Genomic DNA, 23007 nt, shown 5'->3' with positions numbered 1-23007 from the left:
AACATTGATATTGGAGCTTATCCAAAGTTGAGTCAAATTAGGGTGAGTAAAGTAGCCTGTGGGGAATAGAGTGCTGGTCCAGAATGGGTTGTTCCCTTGGCCAGGGTTTGGCACATGAATGAACGCTTTGCTCCCAGCAAGGTCTTTAAGTTGCCCAGCTTCATTCTTGAATTGGGACCATTATGCCTCACTAAACTCTTGAAATTTTATTGACTATTCATTATTTACTTTCTGTCTTGGGATATAATTTAATGCATCCATGGTCACAGTGCACTCAAGAAGTGCCTGTGACTCAGAAAATGACATGTTAAGTGCGGGTAGGTAGTAAAGAAAATTTCTGGATTAAAGTTATTTTGACCACAAAGGTTGACTTGAACTATGATTTCAAAAGTGCCTTTTTCTAGTTCAATAACTCTTTTTGAGTGTCTTTTATGTGCAAATCATTATGTTAGATCTAAAAGCGTAGAAAGAGAAATAAGAAATGTCCCTGCCTTCCCTGTCAGAAAAAGACCAAATCTGCACTCACCAATAATCAAATCCAGAATATTAAACAAAATAAAAATAGAATGAAAATATAGCAATAGATTTTATGAAGCTGCTTATTTTGTTAAAACATAGAGAGCTATGTAAACTGGGTGGACATTTCATTTTGTTAAGAGGTAAAGTTGTGCCTGGGTGATGTGCCTTGTATTTGGCCACCCATAAGCATTTCCAAATCTCATAGATAAGACTTCACACTTGCCTTTGGGATTTGTTGTAGGGATATTATCTCACCAAACTAGAGGACAACCTTAGACCATTCAGTTGCATAACTCGGCAGTTCTCAGTACTGCACCCACATTCCTTGGCAGAAAAAGGCTCCCAAGGAATTCTGAGTTCCTAACCTCTAAGTTTTCTTGTCATCAACCACACTTGTAGTCACCCCCTTCATTCCTTAAGCATTCCACTAAACTGAGTACCAACCAGTAATCTACTCAACACATATGCTTAACTTTGAGAATATTAAATGATGCAATAAATATTGGGAGGCTTGCCGAGAAAAGAACGTGTGAAAGCATTGTAGTGAATTTTGTCATTTGTTAAGTATGATACGTCTTTCCTAATCTGTGGTTCTAAGTAGGTTCTAATTTGGAATGCACTGCCCAGGAATAAGGGCCCTGTGTCTGGTTTTCAGGGATGACACTTTTCCCAGGGTATCCACACTTTTTTCTTTGCTATTTCCTTTATTTTTGGTGGGAGAGAGAGGGTGAGAGCTGGGGAATTTTTCTTATTTTCGTATACTCTCAGCAATGCATTTAAAATAATTGTATTTTATTTAGCATTAGGTTTTTATTGTTGAAGAGCTTTACAGAATATCTAGTGTACCATACTCTTCAAAGTGGAAGTTCTCTCTAGAAACTGGAGAGACAGGAAGTGGAATAAATGCATGTGATTTTGTCTCATTCCTTTCAGGTTTATCTCGTGCTTTACCCATAAAATACTCTCTTGCAATGAATGAGTGAGGTACTGCAGTCTATTCATTGATATTACTAGAACACAGAATTTTGCTAGGCTCTCTTTTATACTTTCTGCAGCACCATCTACTCCATCTCCCTCCCTTACTCCCCACACCTGAGTCATTGTTGTGGAGATAAGAAACATGAAAATGTGACGTGGTCTTCCTCTGAAAAAGCAACAGTAAGTCAGTCCTCTTCTGCCTATTTTCTAGGCAGCCATATAGGATGGCTCGGCCTCGTGCAAGAACTTGGAAGAAAGTTTCATGGTGGGGCATAAGTTGGTATATCATTGCTAGGGCCAGGGACAGAATTGGGGTATGATCAGAATAACCAGGGTGTCAGTGAAGGTACAGAAATAATGATGATGAGGCTGGTAATGACAAAAATACTTATATCAGTGCTTATGATCCATCAGGCATTACTTTAAGCATTTTATATATTTAAACCATTTAATGCTTACCACAACTCTGAGAGGGAGGTAACATGATTTTCTCCATGTTATATTGTTCATACACTTTGCCTAAGGTCATGCAGATAGAAAGTAGAGGAACCTGGCCTTGAGTCCATGCTCTAAATCTCCTTGCTGCATCTCATGAATCACTCCAGATGTCTAACTTTGTGGCCTGCATTCTTAAGTCCACATGGGTCATCTACTTGGATATTTGAAAGGACATACATGTCAGTCTTGTGTTTATTAGCAATAGGTGATTAGTTACACCTAGGCCTTTTTGTACATTTACGTCGTGAATTAGTAGTTTTAGTTTTCTGTTTTAGAGGTAGGTGGTAAGGGTAAGATCAATTGTTATGTCCTTTCTGTGTTTAAGCCAAAAATTGGGAAATATATCAGCTATGGACTTAACTAAATTCAATTAAACTGTAATCCTTAGATCCTTTCCCATCATTTGTGTCCATCAGGTGTCTATCACTTGATAGAACAGTGAAGAAGAAAATGAGTTTATTTCCTTGCTTTTATATCTGCTCTTGTTCAGCTGTAACATTCGACAAATGTTTCCTTTTATTTTAAGTGTCCTTTATGTGCCAGTTGTTATATTAGGATCCAGGATAACAGTGTTGAACAGGACAAACAAGGTCACAGGGCTATGTGGTTTTAAAATCTGCTGGAGGTTATAGACAAGTAAATAAGAAATGTAAATACAGTTGGATGAAATCGAAGAGATATTCAGCCTTTTCTATGCACAGACACCTAGTTTTCTTGAACTTTTGCTATTAAAGTCAAAATTTTAAATTAATAAAAACACTAATACAGATACAAGATAAATGTAAAGAAATTGTGGCTGTTGATCTATGAAATTTTACAATGATGATTCTCTGGCATAGTGAGATTTTATGTAATAAAAAGCATTAATGGGGGGAAAGCTGTGATTCTGACAACCCTAAGTATAAAATTTAAGAAGATGGCAGCAAATTGGAATGGCACTAAATGAGATTCAGATATATTTGTTGAATGGATGAATGAAGAAAACAATTGGCTACAGAGCTCTGCCATCTTGCTCCTCACCTGAGACGCATTTGAACTATTCTTGTAACTTGCTTAATTTCATTCCTCATGTTGATGATTGCCCTGCTAGTTCTTAATTATTTTATCAGGTTTTATTTTTCTTTCCAAAGAATCCAGCAATTCTTTTCTTTGTTCTGTCTTAGGAACATCTGTTGCAAATCTAGTGTTGAGTTTATTTGAAAATAACAGCAGCTCAGTAGTATGTTAAGAGAAACAGCCTAGGTGAAATTGCCCTGCAGATTCCTTTCTGAAAGGGCTATTTCTAAAAATTTAACTTTAATTACATTTAAATTATGTGATATGAGGGATATGGGAATGACAACCATTCTCCCTGTTTAGCGTGATGGATCAGTGTTCTGTGTTTATGATAATCCTAATGTATTTAGTCCAAATATTTAGGTATTTAAAGGCTACAACAGCAAAAAAAAGTTACAATTTGAACTTGAGGCCAGCTCGTTTATCTGGCTCTTGGCTAATGCTTTCCAAGTGAAGTGCCACTGCCCAGACTCTACGAGTTTCTTTGACAAATTCCCAGCTCATGTCTACCTACAAATCACATTAAAATAAATTTGAATGGTCTAACAATCCGAGTCTTTGAGAGGAGCTTACTCTTCACAATTAAACAAACAATAAGCTACTACTAAAACAACCATTAAAAAGAAAACCACAAAACTACTACCAGACTAGACTCTACAAATCTTTGGGCCTCTTGATACCCAAGTCAGAAGTTTTAACTGATTCAGTAAGGAGCACGTATGAAATGTTTGCAAAGTCTCCTGTGGATGCATAAAATACAACAGCAAATTCTTTAAACCTTGAATTTGTGGAATTGCTCAACAACCCAATAAAACATGCTCATATAACGTAAATCTTTGTACAGAGTCTATTAGGCTAAGCTTCTACCTATACCACCTCTCACTCCAGACAACAGCCTTGAGAGATGAGGATTATTGCTAACCTCATGTGGAAAAGGAGGAATGAAAATTGAATAATTCATTTAAAGTCAGGTACCAAACAGACGTGCCAAGTCTAAGGTCACTGACCTAGAAAATGGCCAGGCTGGGACAGACACAGCCCTTTCTAATTCAAAATCCCATCTGCCTTACTGCAGCTGACGACTTTTAGGTATCTGCCCTGGGAGAGTGCAAAAATCATAAAGAAAACAGTAGGGATGGAACTCAAAAGACAAAGAAACACTGGGCAGTTCTGTGGCAATATGCTGGCTTTCTCTTTTAACTCCATCCCCTGAAAGTGAAGCCCTTTCTACCTTCTCCTTTTCCCTGTCTTTCCCTCTTGCCTCTACACCCCTTATTTTCTTTGTTCTGTGTACTGCTTATTCCTACTATGTACTAAAATGGGTAATTCTTTCTAAGTGCTCATCAAGATCTACAAAACTCTCTACATATCACAAGACAAAGGGAACTCAAAAGATAGCTAAATAAAAGAGTGTAGAGACCAAAATATATCATTCAACCCTCATAGTGAAGTTTGGTTTCTTCTGTTCTCTTCCAATAAACTGGACACAAAGAATCATTGACTGATGGCATTTTAGAGCTAGAAAGAACCATAGGTGTACTCATGTCAAGGTCTTCACTGTAAAGACGAAGGAAGTGTGTCCTAGGGAGCAGGGTTGACTTGTATAAGGTCACAACACCAGTAGTTGGCAGATATGGGACTTTGCCATGGAAATCTTCATGCTCAGCTTATATCCCCTCCTTTGAATCCATGTGACGGTAGTCTCCTTCATGGCACACAGAGGGACTGCTTGCCTTCTCTCCAAGCATGGGATTCCATACCATGCTGGATGAGGCAGTGTACGTTGCCTTCCAGACTTTGAGTTCTGGAATCAGATAGACCTGGGTCCAAATCTCAGCTCCACCACTTCCTAACTGTGATTCAAGGTCTGTTATTTACCCTCTTTAAGATCCATTCTCCTCATTTGTTAAAAGTGGATGATACTTCATGCCTTCTGTGGTTGCTGAGAGGATTAAAGGTAATAATACTTAATGTTTATAGACTGCTTGCTTGCTCTGTGTCATATTCTGTGTTAAATATTATACATTGTTTCTTTGATATAATACTTATAATGTCTTTAAAGTAAATGTGTGTGTGTGTGTGTGTGTGTGTGTGTATGAGCACATACATATATCAGTTAAATAAGTAGCAGTGTCCTGTGGTAGGCAGTCCAGGGCCCTTGTGTTTGTCCCATGAAGGTACCATGGCTCACACTCTTTCTTTCTGTCCTGCCAAAACCTTGGTAGCAGGCTTCCATGCTCAAGGTCACAGGATGGCTGCTTAGTTATATTACCATGTGTGCTTCAGGCAGTCAAAAAAGATTCTGTACAACCCTCTCCAATTTAGTGGGATATACATACATACATATATATATATATATGTGTGTGTGTGTGTAAATATACACACACACACTCACTGTATATTCACACATATACATTTTATTGTAAAGAAAACATGGCTACTTATCAGAAGTAACAGTGGGTCTTAGTATATGTAAAGGTCAGGAATGTGAATATGATTTTTACGTCATCCCAGTGAATTGGTGGCTGGGATTTGGGGGTGGGATTAAGAAAAAAAAATGATCACACAAATAAAATGATTTGTTCCATGATGGAGTAACTGAAACAGGATTCAGAAAGGAATATGACAGCAGGGAAGAGGCAAATCAGCTAGACATGTGGTCAAAGGGATAGCTATGGAAGGAAATTCACCTAGGTGGAGAAACATTGTCCAGGAAAGAAACATATCTACAAATATCTATAAGTAGAAGATCTGGAGGGTGCTTTTGCTCAAGAAGTTAGGAAGCTGACTGAAGGGAGAGTCACCTAACCTTGGGGTCAACAGATGGAGGGAACTGCAAAGAAATGACTTGGCTTCTTCACTGATGGGACAGGGGAGAGAGAGAGAGAGATCTCCAGTTCATATTTGGGACAGGAAGGAAATTAGGATTAGAAGAGGAACTTAATAGCTTATAATAAGTTGCTCCAAGTTGAATTGAGTAATGAATCTCTATACTTACATTTCATGACTTATAATAAAATAAATTCTCCACCCTCACTGCCTCCCTGGGCTTGGGCTTTGTTCCACAACACTTACTGAGCGGGTCACTGGGGAAAACAAACAGCAAAAGGACACAGAGCCAAGGCTGAAGTCTTAGGACAGCGTCTCCTGAGACACTGGTTGAGAACCATAGAAAGTTACTTGTGGCACAAACTTTCTGGAACTTTTCCATTCTAAGATACTCTGAGCCCATTTTATTGTAGGCCTTTGTGACTCGATAAATGAATGACATATGGACTAGTTCCTGCAGCTTAATAAAGGACAGCATGACATCTCATGGGTATATCAACCCCTTATTAGCTGTGTTTGAGGCTAAGAGTTACTCTATTAAAATGTAATTAAATTTATTAATTAAATTAAATGAATGAATAACTATCTAGATAGTTCTTAGGTGGCTCCAGTAAATGGCAATATGGTTATAGTATGTTTACTTATTCAGCTATGTTAGTGCTGCAAAAACTAGCTTGTGAAAGTACAATTTGAGTTTTTATTTTCTAGTATTTGGTTGAAACTGTCATGAATGGACCATGCAGTGAAAGAGTGCTTCAGAGGAACAATAGCAACAATTGCTTTAAAATATGTTGATTTCCTGTTAAAATGCTTGAAATCATATCACTTTGCTCAAATCTGCAATTTGAGAAACTCTTTCCTTGCCCCACCAAAAAAAAAAAAAAAAAAAAAATCCTCCCAGATTAAATTGATATTCATAACGATTGGCTGAAAATCTTTTGTTGTTGTTGCTGCTTTTTGGTATGCGGGCCTCTCACTGTTGTGGCCTCTCCCGTTGCGGAGCACAGGCCCAGACTGGGGCATGAACCTGTGTCCCCTGCGTCGGACTCTCAACCACTGCTCCACCAGGGGAGCCCTGAAAAACTTTTTTAAGTGAGGCTTTCTTCTTTGTTCCTACAAATAGTTTTTTTGTTGTTTTTTTGGTTTGTTTTGTTTTTTAGTATAAGCCTTAGAGGTATGGGTCTGATGAGCTCAAAGTCTTTCCAACTTTGCATATCTGATGTTAATGGTCATTCATTCAACAACGATGTGGCCCTACTGTGTTTGAAGCAGTGAGTCAAATAAGATCTGATTACTGCCCTCAAGGAGCTTTTAGTCTACCAGAAAATAAAATTACATAAACCATCAGTTAAAATACAGTGCTGTTAGGTGATGCGAGTGCTGGCATACAGTGATGTAGGTGCTATAATAATGATGATTTGTGCAGGGTCTTTTGGCAATATAGGGAGGCAGAATCATGTCATTTTAACAGCTTAACTTGGATTTTGAAATCTGTATTTAAGTTTTCTAACCTGCTTATGCCCCTCACTAGCTGTGTAATTACTTTATCTCTCAAAGCCTCAAATTCCTCATCTTCAAAATGAAGATGGTAGTAATATTCATCTCAAAAGGTGCTGTGAAGACTTGATGAGATGGGTTTATGATGAAATCACTTAGAATAAAATAAAAACTCTTTAGCATTGGGCTAAGTTCCAGCATGGTCTCTCACCAATGCTATCTTTCCCACCCGCTCTTGCATGCCTTTTACACAAGCCACACTTCCTTCAGGTGCTGGGGGGCACCAAGCCTTCTCTGTCTCAGGGCCTCAGCACATGCTGGGTTTTTTTGTCTGAAATGGTCTAACACCCCAATTCACCCTGCTAATTATGACTTATCTCTGAGATTTTAGCCCAAATGTCCCTTTTCTGATCCCAAAGTGTAAATCAGTTCCATTCTTTTGCTGTCTTCTTTCCTAGCTGCCTACTGTTTTCTACATAGAACTTGTCATAATTTGTAATTCTATATTCTGCTGTATTTATATAATATGTATCTTCTTCACTAGACCATACCCCAGGAGGATAAGAGTCATATCTTTTTGGTTCATCACCATAAACTAAGTTCAGCACAAATCTTGGCATGCAGGATTCACTTTTTCTTTTTCTTTTTAACATCTTTATTGGAGTATAATTGCATTACAATGTTGTGTTAGTTTCTGCTGTATAACAAAGTGAATCAGCTATACGTATACATATATCCCCATATCCCCTCCATCATGCATCTCCCTCCCACCCTCCCTATCCCACCCCTCTAGGTGTCACAAAACCCTGAGCTGATCTCCCTGTGCTATGCAGCTGCTTCCCACTAGCTATCTATTTTACATTTGGAAGTGTATATATGTAAATGTTACTCTCTCACTTCACCCCAGCTTACCGTACCCTGTGCCTGTGTCCTCAGGTCCATTCTCTATGTCTGCGTCTTTATTACTGTCCTGCCCCTAGGTTCATCAGAACCATTTTTTTTTTCAGATTCCATATATATGTGTTAGCATACAGTGTTTGTTTTCTCTTTCTGACATACTTCACTCTGTATGACAGACTCTATGTCCATCCACCTCACTACAAATAACTCAATTTCATTTCCTTTTATGGCTGAGTAATATTCCACTGTATAAAAGTGCCACATCTTCTTTATTCATTCATCTGTCGATGGACACTTAGGTTGCTTCCATGTTCTGGCTATTGTACATAGTGCTGCAATGAACATTGTGGTACATGACTCTTTTTGAATTATGGTTTTCTCAGGGTATATGCCCAGTAGTGGGATTGCTGGGTCATATAGTAGTTCTATTTTTAGTTTTTTGAGGAACCTCCATACTGTTCTCCATAGTGGCTGTATCAAATTACATTCCCACCAACAGAGCAAGAGGGTTCCCTTTTCTCCACACCCTCGCCAGCATTTATTGTTTGTAGATATTTTGATGATGGTCATTCTGAACGGTGTGAGGGGATACCTCCCTGTAGTTTTGATTTACATTTCTCGAATGATTAGTGATGTTGAGCATCCTTTCATGTGTTTGTTGGCAATCTGTATATATTCTTTGGAGAAAGGTCTATTTAGATCTTCTGCCCATTTTTGGATTGGGTTTCTTGTTTTATTGATATTGAGCTGCATGAGCTGCTTGTATATTTTGGAGAGTAATCTTTTGTCGGTTGCTTTGTTTGCAAATATTTTCTCCCATTCTGAGGGTTGTCTTTTCATCTTGTTTATGGTTTCTTTGCTGTGCAAAAGCTTTTAAGTTTCAAGAGGTCCCATTCATTTATTTTTGTTTTTATTTCCATTTCTCTAGGAAGTTGGTCAAAAAGGATCTTGCTGTGATTTATGACAAAGAGTGTTCTTCCTCTAAGAGTTTTATAGTATCTGATCTTACATTTAGGCCTTTAATCCATTTTGAGTTTATTCTTGTGTATGGTGTTAAGGAGTGTTCTAAATTCATTCTTTTACATGTAGCTGTCCAGTTTTCCCAGCACCAATTATTGATGAGGCTGTCTTTTCTCCATTGTATATTCTTGCCTCCTTTATCAAAGATAAGGTGACTATATGTGCATGGGTTTATCTCTGAGCTTTCTATCCTGTTCCATTGATCTATACTTCTGTTTTTGTGCCAGTACCATACTCTCTTGATTACCGTAGCTTTGTAGTATAGTCTGAAGTCAGGGAGCCTGATTCCTCCAGCTCTGTTTTTTCTCAAGATTGCCTTGGCTATTCAGGGTCTTTTGTGTTTCCATACAAATTGTGAAGTTTATTATTCTAGTTCTGTGAAAAATGCCATTGGTAGTTTGATAGTGATTGCATTGAATCTGTAGATTGCTTTGGGCAGTGTAGTGATTTTCATAATGTTGATTCTTCCAATCCAAGAGCATGGTATATCTCTCCATCTGTTTGTATCATCTTTAATTTTTTTCATCAGTATCTTATAATTTTCTGCACACAGGTATTTTTTCTCCTTAGGTAGGTTTATTCCTAGGTATATTATTCTTTTTGTTGCAGTGGTAAATGGGAGTGTTTCCTTAATTTCTCTTTCAGATTTTTCATCATTAGTGTATAGGACTGCAAGAGATTTCTGTGCATAAATTTTGTATCTTGCTACTTTACCAAATTCATTGATTAGCTCTAGTAGTTTTCTGGTAGTATCTTAAGGTTCTCTATGTATAATATCATGTCATAAGCAAACAGTGACAGCTTTACTTCTTCTTTTCCAATCTGGATTCCTTTTATTTCTTTTTCTTCTCTGATTGCTATGGCTAAAACTTCCAAAATTTTGAATAATAGTGGTGAGAGTGGGCAACCTTGTCTTGTCCCTGATCTTAGTGGAAATGGTTTCAGTTTTTCACCATTGAGGATGATGTTGGTTGTGGCTTTGTCATATATAGCCTTTCTTATGTTGAGGAACGTTCTCGCTATGCCTCCTTTCTGGAGGGTTTTATTCATAAATGGTGCTGAATTTTGTCGAAAGCTTTTTCTGCATCTATTGAGATGATCATCTGGTTTTTCTCCTAAAATTTGTTAATATGGTTTATCACATTGATTGATTTGCATATATTGAAGAATCCTTGCATTCCTATGATAAACCCCACTTGATCATGGTGTATGATCCTTTTAATGTGCTGTTGGATTCTGTTTGCTAGTATTTTGTTGAGGACTTTTGCCTCTATGTTCGTCAGTGACATTGGCCTCTGGTTTTCTTTTTTTGTGGCATCTTTGTCTGGTTTTGGTATCAGGGTGATGGTGGCCTTGTAGAAAGAGTTTAAGAGTGTTCCTCCCTCTGGTATATTTTGGAAGAGTTTGAGTAGTATAGGTGTTAGCTCTTCTTTAAATGTTTGATGTAATTTGCCTTTAAATCCAGCTGGTCCTGGGCTTTTGTTTGTTGGAAGATTTTTACACACAATTTCAAATTCAGTGCCTGTGATTGGTCTGTTTATGTTTTCTCTTCTTCCTGGTTCTGTATTGGAAGGTTGTTCTCTTCTAAGAATTTGTCCATTTCTTCCAGGTTGTCCATTTTATTGGCATATAGTTGTTTGTAGTAATCTCTCGTGATCCTTTGTATTTCTGCAGTGTCAGTTGTTACTCTTCATTTTCATTTCTAATTCTATTGATTTGAGTCTTCTCCTTTTTTTTCTTGATGAGTCTGGCTAATGGTTTATCAGTTTTGTTTATCTTCTCAAAGAGCCAGCTTTCAGTGTTATTGATCTCTGCTACCGTTTCCTTCATTTTTTTCATTTATTTCTGATCTGATCTTTATGATTTCCTTCCTTCTGTTAACTTTGGAGTTTTTGGTTCTTCTTTCACTAATTGCTTTAGGAGTAAGATTAGGTTGCTTATTTGAGATGTTTCTTGTTTCTTGAGGTAGGATTGTATTGCTACAAATTTCCCTCTTTGAACTGCTTTTGCTGCATCCCATAGGTTTTGCGTTGTTGTGTTTTCATTGACATTTGTTTCTAGGTGTTTTTTGATTTCCTCTTTGATTTCTTCAGTGATCTCTTGGTTATTTAGTAGTGTATTGTTTAGCCTCCCTGTGTTTGTATTTTTCACAGATTTTATTCCTATAATTGATATGTAGTCTAATAGCGTTGTGGTCGGAAAAGACACTTGATACAATTTCAATTATCTTAAATTTACCAGGGCTTGATTTGTGACCCAAGGTATGATCTATCATGGAGAATGTTCCATGAGCCCTTGAGAATATAGTGTAATCTGCTGGTTTTGGATGGAATGTCCTATAAATATCAATTAAGTCCATCTTGTTTAATGTATCATTTAAAGCTTGTGTTTCCTTATTTATTATCATTTTGGTTGATTGTCCATTGGTGAAAGTGGGGAGCTAAAGTCCCCTACTATGATTGTGTTACTGTTGATTTCCCCTTTTATGGCTGTTAACATTTGCCTTATGTATTGAGGTGCTCCTATGTTGGGTGTATAAATATTTACAATTGTTATGTCTTCTTCTTGGACTGATCCCTTGATCATCATGTAGTGTCCTTCTTTGTCTCCTGTAATAGTCTTTATTATTATTATTTTTTTGCGGTTTGTGGGCCTCTCACTGTTGTGGCCTCTCCCGTTGTGGAGCACAGCCTCTGGACATGCAGCCTCAGTGGCCATGGCTCACGGTCCCAGCTGCTCTGCAGCATGTGGGATCTTCCCAGACCAGGGCACGAACCCGTGTCCCCTGCATTGACAGGTGGACTCTCTATCACTGCGCCACCAGCGAAGCCCAATAGTCTTTAGTTTAAAGTCTATTTTATCTGATATGAGTATTGCTACTCCAGCATTCTTTTGATTTCCATTTGCGTGGAATATCTTTTTCCATCCCTTCACTTTCAGTCTGTATGTGTTCCTAGGTCTTATGTGTATCTCTTGTAGACAACATAGGTACAGGTTTTGTTTTTGTATCCATTCAGCCAGTCTATGTCTTTTGGTTAGAGCATTTAATCCATTTAAAGTTAAGGTAGTTATAGATATATAGGTTCCTATTACCGTATTCTTAATTGTTTTGGGTTTGTTATTGTAAGTCTTTTCATTCTCTTGTGGTTGGGTGGTGCTGAATTCTCTTACCTTTTGCTTGCCTGTAATGGTTTTAATTTCTCTGTCAAATCTGAATGAGATCCTTGCTGGTTAGAGTCATCTTGGTTGTAGGTTGTTCCCTTTCATCACTTTAAATATATTCTGCCACTCCCTTCTGGCTTGCAGAGTTTCTGCTGAAAGATCAGCTGTTAACCTTATGGGGATTCCATTGTATGTTATATGTTGTTTTTCTGTTGCTGCTTTTAATATTTGTTCTTTGTATTTAATTTTTGACCGTTTGAATAATATGTGTCTTGGCGTGTTTCTCCGTGGATTTATCCTCTGTGGGAAACTTTTTGCTTCCTGGACTTGATTGACTATTTCCTTTCCCATATTTAGGGAAGTTTTCAACTATAATCTCTTCAAATATTTTCTCAGACACTTTATTTTTCTCTTCTTCTCCTGGGACCCCTATAATTCGAATGTTGGTGTGTTTAATGTTGTCCCAGAGGTCTCTGAGACTGTACTCAATTCTCTTCATTCTTTTTTCCTTATTCTGCTCTGTGGTAGTTATTTCCACTCTTTTATCTTCCAGGTTACTTATCCATTCTTCTGCCTCAGTTATTCATTTTTTTAACATTTTTATTGGAGTATAATTGCTTTACAGTGGTGTGTTAGTTTCTGCTTTATAACAAATTGAATCAGTTATACATATACATATGTTCCCATAACTCTTCCCTCTTGCATCTCTCTCCCTGTCACTCTCCCTATCCCACTCCTCTAGGTGGTGACAAACCACCGAGGTGATTTCCCAGTGTTATGTGGCTGCTTCCCATTAGCTATCTATTTTACGTTTGGTCGTGTATATATGTCCATGACACTCTCTCACTTTGTTACAGCTTACATGTCCCCCTCCCCATATCCTCAAGTCCATTCTCTAGTAGGTCTGTGTCTTTATTCCCATATTACCCCTAGGTTCTCAATGACTTTTTTTTTTTTTTAGATTACATATTTATGTGTTAGCATATGGTATTTGTTTTTCTCTTTCTGACTTACTTCATTCTGTATGACAGACTCTAGGTCCATCCACCTCACTACAAATAACTCAATTTCATTTCTTTATACGGCTGAGTAATATTCCATTGTATATATGTGCCATATCTTCCTTATCCATTCACCTGTTGATGGACACTTAGGTTGCTTCCATGCCCTGGCTATTGTAAATAGAGCTGCAATGCACATTTTGGTACATGACTCTTTTTGAATTATGGTTTTCTCAGGGTATATGCCCAGTAGTGGGTTTGCTGGGTCATAAGGTAATTATATTTTTAGTTTTTTAAGGAACCTCCACAGTGTCCTCTGTAGTGGCTGTATCAATTTACATTCCCAACAACACTGCAAGAGTGTTCCCTTTTCTCCACACCCTCTCCAGCATTATTATTTCTAGATTTTTTGATCATGGCCATTTTGACCCGTGTGAGATGGTATCTCATTGTAGTTTTGATTTGCATTTCTCTAATGATTAATGATGTTGAGCTTCCTTTCATGTGTTTGTTGGCAATCTGTATATCTTCTTTGGAGAAATGTCTATTTAGGTCTACTGCCCATTTTTGGATTGGGCTGTTTGTTTTTTTGTTATTAAGCTGCATGAGCTGCTTGTAAATCTTGGAGATTAATCCTTTGTCAGTTGCTTCATTTGCAAATATTTTCTACCATTCTGAGAGTTGTATTTTCGTCTTCTTTAGGGTTTCCTTTGATGTGTAAAAGCTTTAAAGTTTAAAGAGGTCCCATTTGTTTCTTTTTGTTTTTATTTCCATTTATCTAGGAGATGGGTCAAAAAGGATCTTGCTGTGATTTATGTCATAGAGGGCTCTGCCTATGTTTTCCTCTAAGAGTTTGATAGTGTCAGGCCTTACTTTTAGGTCTTTAATCCATTTTGAGTTTATTTTTTTGTATTGTGTTAAGGAGTGTTCTAATTTCATACTTTTACATATGGCTGCCCAGTTTTCCCAGCCCCACTTATTGAAGAGGCTGTCCTTTTTCCACTATACATTCCTGTCTCCTTTATCAAAGAAAAGATGACCATATGTGTGTGGGTTTATCTCTGGGCTTTCTACCCTGTTCCATTGATCTATATTTCTGTTTTTGTGCCAGTACCATACTGTCTTGATTACTGTAGCTTTGTAGTATAGTCTGAAGTCAGGGAGCCTGATTCCTCCAGATCCATTTTTTGTTCTCAAGATTGCTTTGGGTATTCGGGGTCTTTTGTGTTTCCATACAAATTGTGAAATTTTTTGTTCTAGTTCTGTGAAAAATGCCATTGGTAGTTTGATAGGGATTGCATTGAGTCTGTAGATTGCTTTGGGAGGTAGAGTCATTTTCAGAGTGTTGATTCTTCGAATCCAAGAACATGGTATGTCTCTCCATCTATTTGTGTCATCTTTTTTTTTTTTTTTTTGGTGGTACGCGGGCCTCTCACTGTTGTGGCCTCTCCCGTTGTGGAGCACAGGCTCCGGACGCGCAGGCTCAGTGGCCATGGCCCACGGGCCCAGCCGCCCCGCGGCATGTGGGATCCTCCCGGACCGGGGCACGAACCCGCGTCCCCTGCATCGGCAGGCGGACTCTCAACCACTGCGCCACCAGGGAAGCCCTATTTGTGTCATCTTTAATTTCTTTCATCAGCATCTTGTAATTTTCTGCACACAGGTCTTTTGTCTCCTCAGGTAGGTTTTTTCCTAGGTATTTTATTTTTTGTTGTTGCAATGGTATATGGGAGTGTTTTCTTAATTTCACTTTCAGATTTTTCATCATTAGTGTATAGGAATGCCAGAGATTTCTCTGCATTAATTTTGTATCCTGCTACTTTACCAAATTCATTGATTAGCTCTATTAATTGTCTGGTAGCATCTTGAGGATTCCCTATGTATAGTATCATTTCATCTGCAAACAGTGACAGCTTTACTCCTTCTTTTCCAATTTCGATTCCTTTTTCTTCTTTGATTGCTGTGGCTAAAACTTCCAAAACTATGTTGAATAATAATGGTGAGAGTGGGCGACCTTGTCTTGTTCCTGATCTAAGTGGAAATGGTTTCAGTTTTTCACCATTGAGGATGATGTTGGCTGTGGGTTTGTCATATATGACCTTTATCATGTTGAGGAAAGTTCCCTCTATGCCTACTTTCTGCAGGGTTTTTATCATAAATGGGTGTTGAATTTTGTCGAAAGCTTTCTCTGCATCTATTGAGTTGATCGTATGGTTTTTCTCCTTCAATTTGCTAATACGGTGTAGCAGGTTGAATGATTTGTGTATATTGAAGAATCCTTGCATTCCTGGAATAAACCCCACTTGATTATGGTGTATGATCCTTTTAATGTGCTGTTGGATTCTGTTTGCTAGTATTTTGTTGGGGATTTTTGCACCTATGTTCATCAGTGATATTGGCCTGTAGTTTTCTTTCTTTGTGACATCCTTGTCTGGTTTTGGTATCAGGGTGATGGTGGCCTCGTAGAATGAGTTTGGGAGTGTTCCTCCTTCTGCTATATTTTGGAAGAATTTGAGAAGGATAGGTGTAAGCTCTTCTCTAAATATTTGATAGAATCTGCCTGGGAAGCAATCTGGTCCTGGACTTTTGTTTGTTGGAATATTTTTAATCACAGTTTCAATTTCAGTGCTTGTGATTGGTCTGTTCATATTTTCTATTTCTTCCTGATTCAGTCTTGGCAGGTTGTACATTTCTAAGAATTTGTCCATTTCTTCCAGGTTATCCATTTTATTGGCATAGGGTTGCTTGTAGTAATCTCTCATGATCTTTTGTATTTCTGTAGTGTCAGTTGTTACTTCTTTTCATTTCTAATTCTATTGATTTGACTCTTCTCCCCTTTTTTCTTGATGAGTCTGGCTCATGGTTTTTCAATTTTGTTTATCTTCTCAAAGGACCAGATTTTAGTTTTATTGATCTTTGCTATCATTTCCTTCATTTGTTTTTCATTTATTTCTGATCTGATCTTTATAATTTCTTTCCTTCTGTTAACTTTGGGGTTTTTTTGGTCCTTATTTCTCTAATTGCTTTAGGTGCAAGGTTAGGTTGTTTATTTGAGATGCTTCCTGTTTCTTAAGGTAGGATTGTATTGCTATAAACTTCCCTCTTAGCACTGCTTTTGCTGCATCCCGTAGGTTTTGGGTCGTCGTGTCTCCATTGTCATTTGTTTTTAGGTATTTTTTAATTTCCTCTTTAATTTCTTCAGTGACCCCTTGGTTATTAAGTAGTGTATTGTTTAGCCTCCATGTATTTGTATTTTTTACAGATATTTTCCTGTAATTGACAACTAGTCTCATAGCATTGTGTTCAGAAAAGATAGTTGATATGATTTCAATTTTCTTAAATTTACCAAGGCTTGATATGTGTCCAAAGATATGATCTATCCTGGAGAATGTTCCATTAGCACTTGAGAAAAATATGTATTCCTTTGTTTTTGGATGGAATGTTCTATAAATATCAATTAAGTCCATCTTGTTTAATGTATCATTTAAAGCTTGTGTTTCCTTTTTTATTTTCATTTTGGATTTTCATTTGGTGAAAGTGAGGTGTTAAAGTCCCCTTCTATGATTGTGTTACTGTTGATTTTGCCTTTTATGGCTGTTAGTATTTGCCTTATGTATTGAGGGGCTCCTATGTTGGGTGCATAGATATTTACAATTGTTATATCTTCTTGGATCAATCTGTTGATCATTATATAGTGTCCTTCTTTGTCTGTTGTAATAGTCTTTATTTTAAAGTGTATTTTGTCTGAGATGAGAATTGCTACTCCAGCTTTGTTTTGATTTCCATTTGCATGGAATATCTTTTTCCATCCCCTCACTTTCAGTCTGTATGTGTCCCTAGGTCTGAAGTGGGTATCTTGTACACAGCACATATACAGGTCTTGTTTTTGAATAATCCATTCATCCAGTCTTTGTCTTTTGGTGAGAGCATTTAATCCATTTACATTTAAGATAATTATTGATATGTATGTTCCTATTTCCATTTTCTTAATTGTTTTGGGTTTGTTATTGTAGGTCTTTTCCTTCTCTTGTGTTTCTTGCCTAGAGAAGTTCCTTTAGCATTTGTTGTAAAGCATGTTTCGTGGTGCTGAACTCTCAGCTCTTGCTTGTCTGTAATTTCTCTTGTCTCTTGCTTGTCTGTAATTTCTCCATCAAATCTTTATAAGTCCCTTGCTGGGTAGAGTAATCTTGGGTGTGCGTTTTTCTCCCTCATCACTTTAAATATGTCCTGCCACTTCCTCCTGGCTTACAGAGTTTCTGCTGGAAGATCAGCTCTTAACCTTATGAGGATTCCCTTGTGTGTTATTTGTTGCTTTTCCCTTGATGCTTTTCATATGTTTTCTTTGTATTTAATTTTTAATGGCTTGGTTAATATGTGTCTTGGCATGTTTCTCCTTGGATTTATCCTGTATAGGACTCTCTGCACTTCATGGACTTGATTAACTCTTTCCTTTCCCATATTAGGGAATTTTCAACTATAATCTATTCAAATATTTTCTCAGTCCCTCTTTTTTCTCTTCTTTTTCTGGTACCCCTATAATTCGAATGTTGGTGCATTTAATGTTGTCCCAGAGGTCTCTGACACTGTCCTCAATTCTTTTCATTCTTTTTTCTTTATTCTGCTCTGCAGTAGTTATTTCCACTATTTTATCTTCAAGGTTACTTATCTGTTCTTCTGCCTCAGTTATTCTGCTATTGATCCCATATAAGTATTTTTAATTTCATTTATTTTGTTGTTCATCGTTGCTTGTTTCATCTTTAGTTCTTCTAGGTCCTTGTTAAATGTTTCTTGCATTTTCTCTATTCTATTTCCACGATTTTCGATCATCTTTACTATCATTATTCTGAATTCTTTTTCAGGCAGACTGCCTATATCCTCTTCATTTATTAGGTCTGGTGGGTTTTTACCTGCTCCTTCATCTGCTGTGTGTTTTTCTGTCTTCTCATTTTGCTTATCTTACTGTGTTTGGGGTCTCCTTTTTGCAGGCTGCAGGTTCATAATTCCCGTTGTTTTCGGTATCTTTCCCCAGTGGCTAAGGTTGGTTCAGTGGGCTGTGTAGGTTTCCTGGTGGAGGGGCCTAGTGCCTGTGTTCTGGTGGATGAGGCTGGATCTTGTCTTTCTGGTGGACAGGTCCACATCTGGTGGTGTGTTTTGGGATGTCTGTGGCCTTATTATGATTTTAGGCACCCTCTCTGCTAATGGGTGAGGTTGTGTTCCTTTGTTGCTAGTTGTTTGACATAGGGTGTCCAGCCCTGTAGCTTGCTGGTCGTTGAGTGAAGCTGGGTCTTGGTGTTGAGGTGGAAATCTCTGGGAGATTTTCACGGTTTGATATTACATGGAGCTTGGAGGTCTCTTGTGGAGCAGCGTCCTGAAATTGGCTCTCCCTCTTCAGAGGCACAGCACTGACTCCAGGCTGGAGTACCAAGATCCTTCCATCCACACGGCTCAGAATAAAAGGGAAAAAAAATAGAAAGAAAGAAAGAAAGAAGATAAAATAAAGTTATTAAAATAAAAAATAATTATTAAGAAAAAAAATTTTTTTAAAAAGTAGAAAAAAAAATGGATGGTCAGAACCCTAGGACAAATGGTGAAAGCAAAGCTATACAGACAAAATCTCACTCAGAAACATACACATACACACTCACAAAAAGAGGAAAAGGAGAAAAAATAATATATCTTGCTCCCAACTTCCACCTCCTCAATTTGGGATGATTCGTTGTCTATTCAGGTATTCCACAGATGCAGGATACATCAAGTTGTTTGTGGAGATTCAATCCGCTGCTCCTGAGGCTGCTGGGAGAAATTTCCCTTTCTCTTCTTTTTTCGCACAGCTCCTGGATTCAGCTTTGGATTTGGCCCTGCCTGTGCTGTAGGTTGCCTGAGGGCATCTGTTCTTTGCTCAGACAGGACGGGATTATAGGAGCAGCTGATTCGGGGGCTCTGGCTCACTAGGGCTGGGGAGAGGGAGGGATATGGAATGCAGGGCGAGCCTGTGGCAGCAGAGGACACTGTGACATTGCAGCAGCCTGAGGCGTGCCGTGCTCTCTCCAGGGGAAGTTGTCCCTGGATCACGGGACCCTGGCAGTGGCGGGCTGCACAGGCTTCCAGGAGGGGAGGTGTGGATAGTGACCTGTGCTCGCACACAGGATTCTTGGTGGCGGCAGCAGCGGCCTTAGTGTCTCATGCCCATCTCTGGGGTCCGCGCTGTTAGCCACGGCTCACGCCTGTCTCTGGAGCTCCTTTTGGTGGCACTCTTAATCCCCTCTCCTCACGCACCAGGAAACAAAGAGGGAAGAAAAAGTCTCTTGCCTCTTCGTCAGGTCCAGACTTTTTCCCGGACTCCCTCCCAGCTAGCCATGGTGCACTAACCCCTTCAGGCTGTGTTCACACCGCCAACCCCAGTCCTCTCCCTGTGATAGGACCTCTGAAGCCTGAGTCTCTGTCCCAGCCCCCGCCTGCCCCGACGGGTGAGCAGACAAGTCTCTCTGTCTGGTGAGTGCTGGCTGGCACCTATCCTCTGTGCAAAAATCTCTCGGCTTTGCCCTCTGCCACCCTGTTGCTGTGCTCTCCTCTGTGGCTCCGAAGCTTCCCCCCTCCGCCACCCGCAGTCTCTGCCCACGAAGGGGCTTCTAGTGTGTGGAAACCTTTCTTCCTTCACAGCTCCCTCCCACTGGTTCAGGTCCTGTCTCTATTCTGTCATCTCTCTTTTTTCTTTTGCCCTACCCAGGTACGTGGGGAGTTTCTTGCCTTTTGCGAGGTCTGAGGTCTTCTGCCAGTGTTCAATGGGTGTTCTAAAGAGCAGTTGCACATGTAGATGTATTTCTGATGTATCTGTGGGGAGGAAGGTGATCTCCACGTCTTACTCTTCTGCCATCTTCCTCAACTCCCTCCTGCTTCAGTTATTCTGCTATTGATTCCTTCTAGAGAATTTTAAATTTCATTTACTGTGTTGTTTCATCATTGTTTGTTTGCTCTTTAGTTCTTCTAGGTCCTTGTTAAACATTCCTTGTATATTCTCCATTCTATTTCCAAGATTGTGGATCATCTTTATTATCATTACTCTGGACTCTTTTTCAGGTAGACTATTTCCTCTTCATTTGTTTGGTCTGGTGGGTTTTTTCCTTTCTCCTTCATCTGCTTTGTATTTCTCTGTCTTCTCATTTTGCTTAACTTACTGTGTTTGGGGTATCTTTTTTGCAGACTGCATGTTCATAGTTCCCGTTGTTTTTGGTGTCTGCCTCCAGTTGGTAAGGTTGGTTCAGTGGCTTGTGTAGGCTTCCTGGTGGAGGGGACTAGTGCCTGTGTTCTGGTGGATGAGGCTGGATCTTGTCTTTCTGGTGGGCAGGACAGCATCCGGTTGTGTGTTTTGGTGTGTCTGTGAACTTATTATGATTTTAGGCAGCCTCTCTGCTAATGGGTGGGGTTGTATTCCTGTCTTGCTTGTTGTTTGGTATGGGGCATCCAGCACTGGAGCTTGCTGGCCGTTGGATGGAGCTGGGTCTTAGCCTTGAGGTGGAGATCTCTGGGAGTGCTCTTGCCGATTGATATTACATGGGGCTGGGAGGTCTCTGGTAATCCAATGTCCTGAACTCAGCTCTCCCACCTCAGAGTCTCAGGCCTGACACTAGGCTGGAGCACCAACACCCTGTCAGCCACATGGCAGATGAGTTGATGAACCAACATCCAGATGAGGAGATTTATAGGGTGAGGTCGAGAACAAGGAAACGTCAGTCCTCTTGGAGTTTGGAGCCCAGCATGGTGGCACGTGGAGGAATTCTGCTTCACCATCCTGGCAGCTCTCTGAAACCCCTCCTTTTGGGTTTTTAATGGTGGCTTCAGTACACAGGCATGGTTGATTAAATCCTTAGGCATTGGTAATTAATTCAACCTCCAGAAACTTTCTCCTCCTCCTGGGTAATCAGGGGGTGAGGATGAAAGTTCCAACCATCTAATCAAGTTCAGGATACACTTTAAATATTTGATATTTGATGAATAGTTAAATGAGTGGAAGCATGACTTTGCATATAAAGCATTAACACTGTGTTTGGCTGTTCACGTCTTTTATTTTTTTAAATTTTTAAAAAAATATCTTTATTGAGGTATAATTGCTTTACAATGGTGTGTTAGTTTCTGCTTTATAACAAAGTGAATCAGTTATACATATACATATGTTCCCGTATGTCTTCCCTCTTGCATCTCCCTCCCTCCCACCCTCCCTATCCCACCCCTCCAGGCTGTCACAAAGCACCAAGCCAATATCCCTGTGCCATGCGGCTGCTTCCCACTAGCTATCTACCTTACTACGTTTGTTAGTGTGTATATGTCCATGATTCTCTCTCGCCCTGTCACAGCTCACCCTTCTGCCTCCCCATATCCTCAAGTCCGTTCTCCAGTAGGTCTGCGTCTTTATTCCTGTCTTACCCCTAGGTTCTTCATGACATTATTTTTCTTAAATTCCATATATATGTGTTAGCATATGGTATTTGTCTTTTCCTTTCTGACTTAGTTCACTCTGTATGACAGACTCTAGGTCTATCCACCTCATTTGTTCACGTCTTTTAAATGCCACCTTTTATCATTTCAAAGAGCAGGTATCAGATTTGGCGGGGTGGGGGGATGGTCAAAACGTTTTCTTACAAGAGATGACATTGGAGATAAATTTTGAAGTCAAGTTCTTATATCCCCCATATTTCTGGCCTTATACAACAGAGGTTTTCAAGCTAGATCAGTATGTCTTATTCCTTAGAAGAATCTTAGGAAAAAATGACTAGAACTTCCCTTCTGAAATTATTTAATGTAGTTTCTTCTGAAGTGTTTAAAGTATTACCTCTCCTTGAGGTGGGTAGCAGGAAAGATGATTATTTTTGTTTTGGAGGTAGAGAATTACTTAACAAAAATCATAACTTAAGTCAGGTTATTTGATGGAACTTCTGGAAGAGATGAAGAGCTAAAAGTCAGAGGGCAACAAAGCAAACTTTAAAGCCTACAGGTCAAGGAGACTATTACTGAATCCCCAGCATATTACACATTTGGCAGCTATAAACTACATGCTGGAAATGATCTACCCAAAAATGGCATGTAGAAAAAGGGAGTGGTCCACATTCTAGCAGTCTGGACCCTGCAAGCGAAACTCACCAGAGCCTATTTAGCAATGATGATGTTTCAGTCTTGGTGGGCCTTGGCCTTGATTCTGTGGACTGAAATGACCTCCAGTAGGTCAAAATAAGACTCTGATAAAGTCTGGAGTGTTGCAAGGTGCTCATAGTCTTAACTTAGGAATGTTTTTTGTTTCAGAAAATACTGAAGATTTCAAATTTGAATGCCTATTTATGGAGTTTTGTAGGAGACCATCATTCTACCACATACTCTGATATTTCAATTTTGCCAGTCTAAGCTCATCTAAGGGACTTAAAATAACCAAAGAAGCTGAAGTATTTAACATCTATTTTCCTTAAAATGAGTGGAAGGCGGAAGGATTAGATTTTCTTTTTGGGAAAGTCATCAATGTTTACAGCAAGAAGAAAAAGATTCTGATTTCTGTTTAAGA

This window comes from Phocoena sinus, chromosome 10, assembly GCF_008692025.1.
Source record: "Phocoena sinus isolate mPhoSin1 chromosome 10, mPhoSin1.pri, whole genome shotgun sequence".
Lineage (NCBI taxonomy): Eukaryota > Metazoa > Chordata > Mammalia > Artiodactyla > Phocoenidae > Phocoena > Phocoena sinus.
The sequence above is the reverse complement of the archived record's forward strand: the minus strand, read 5'-3'. Positions refer to the sequence as shown.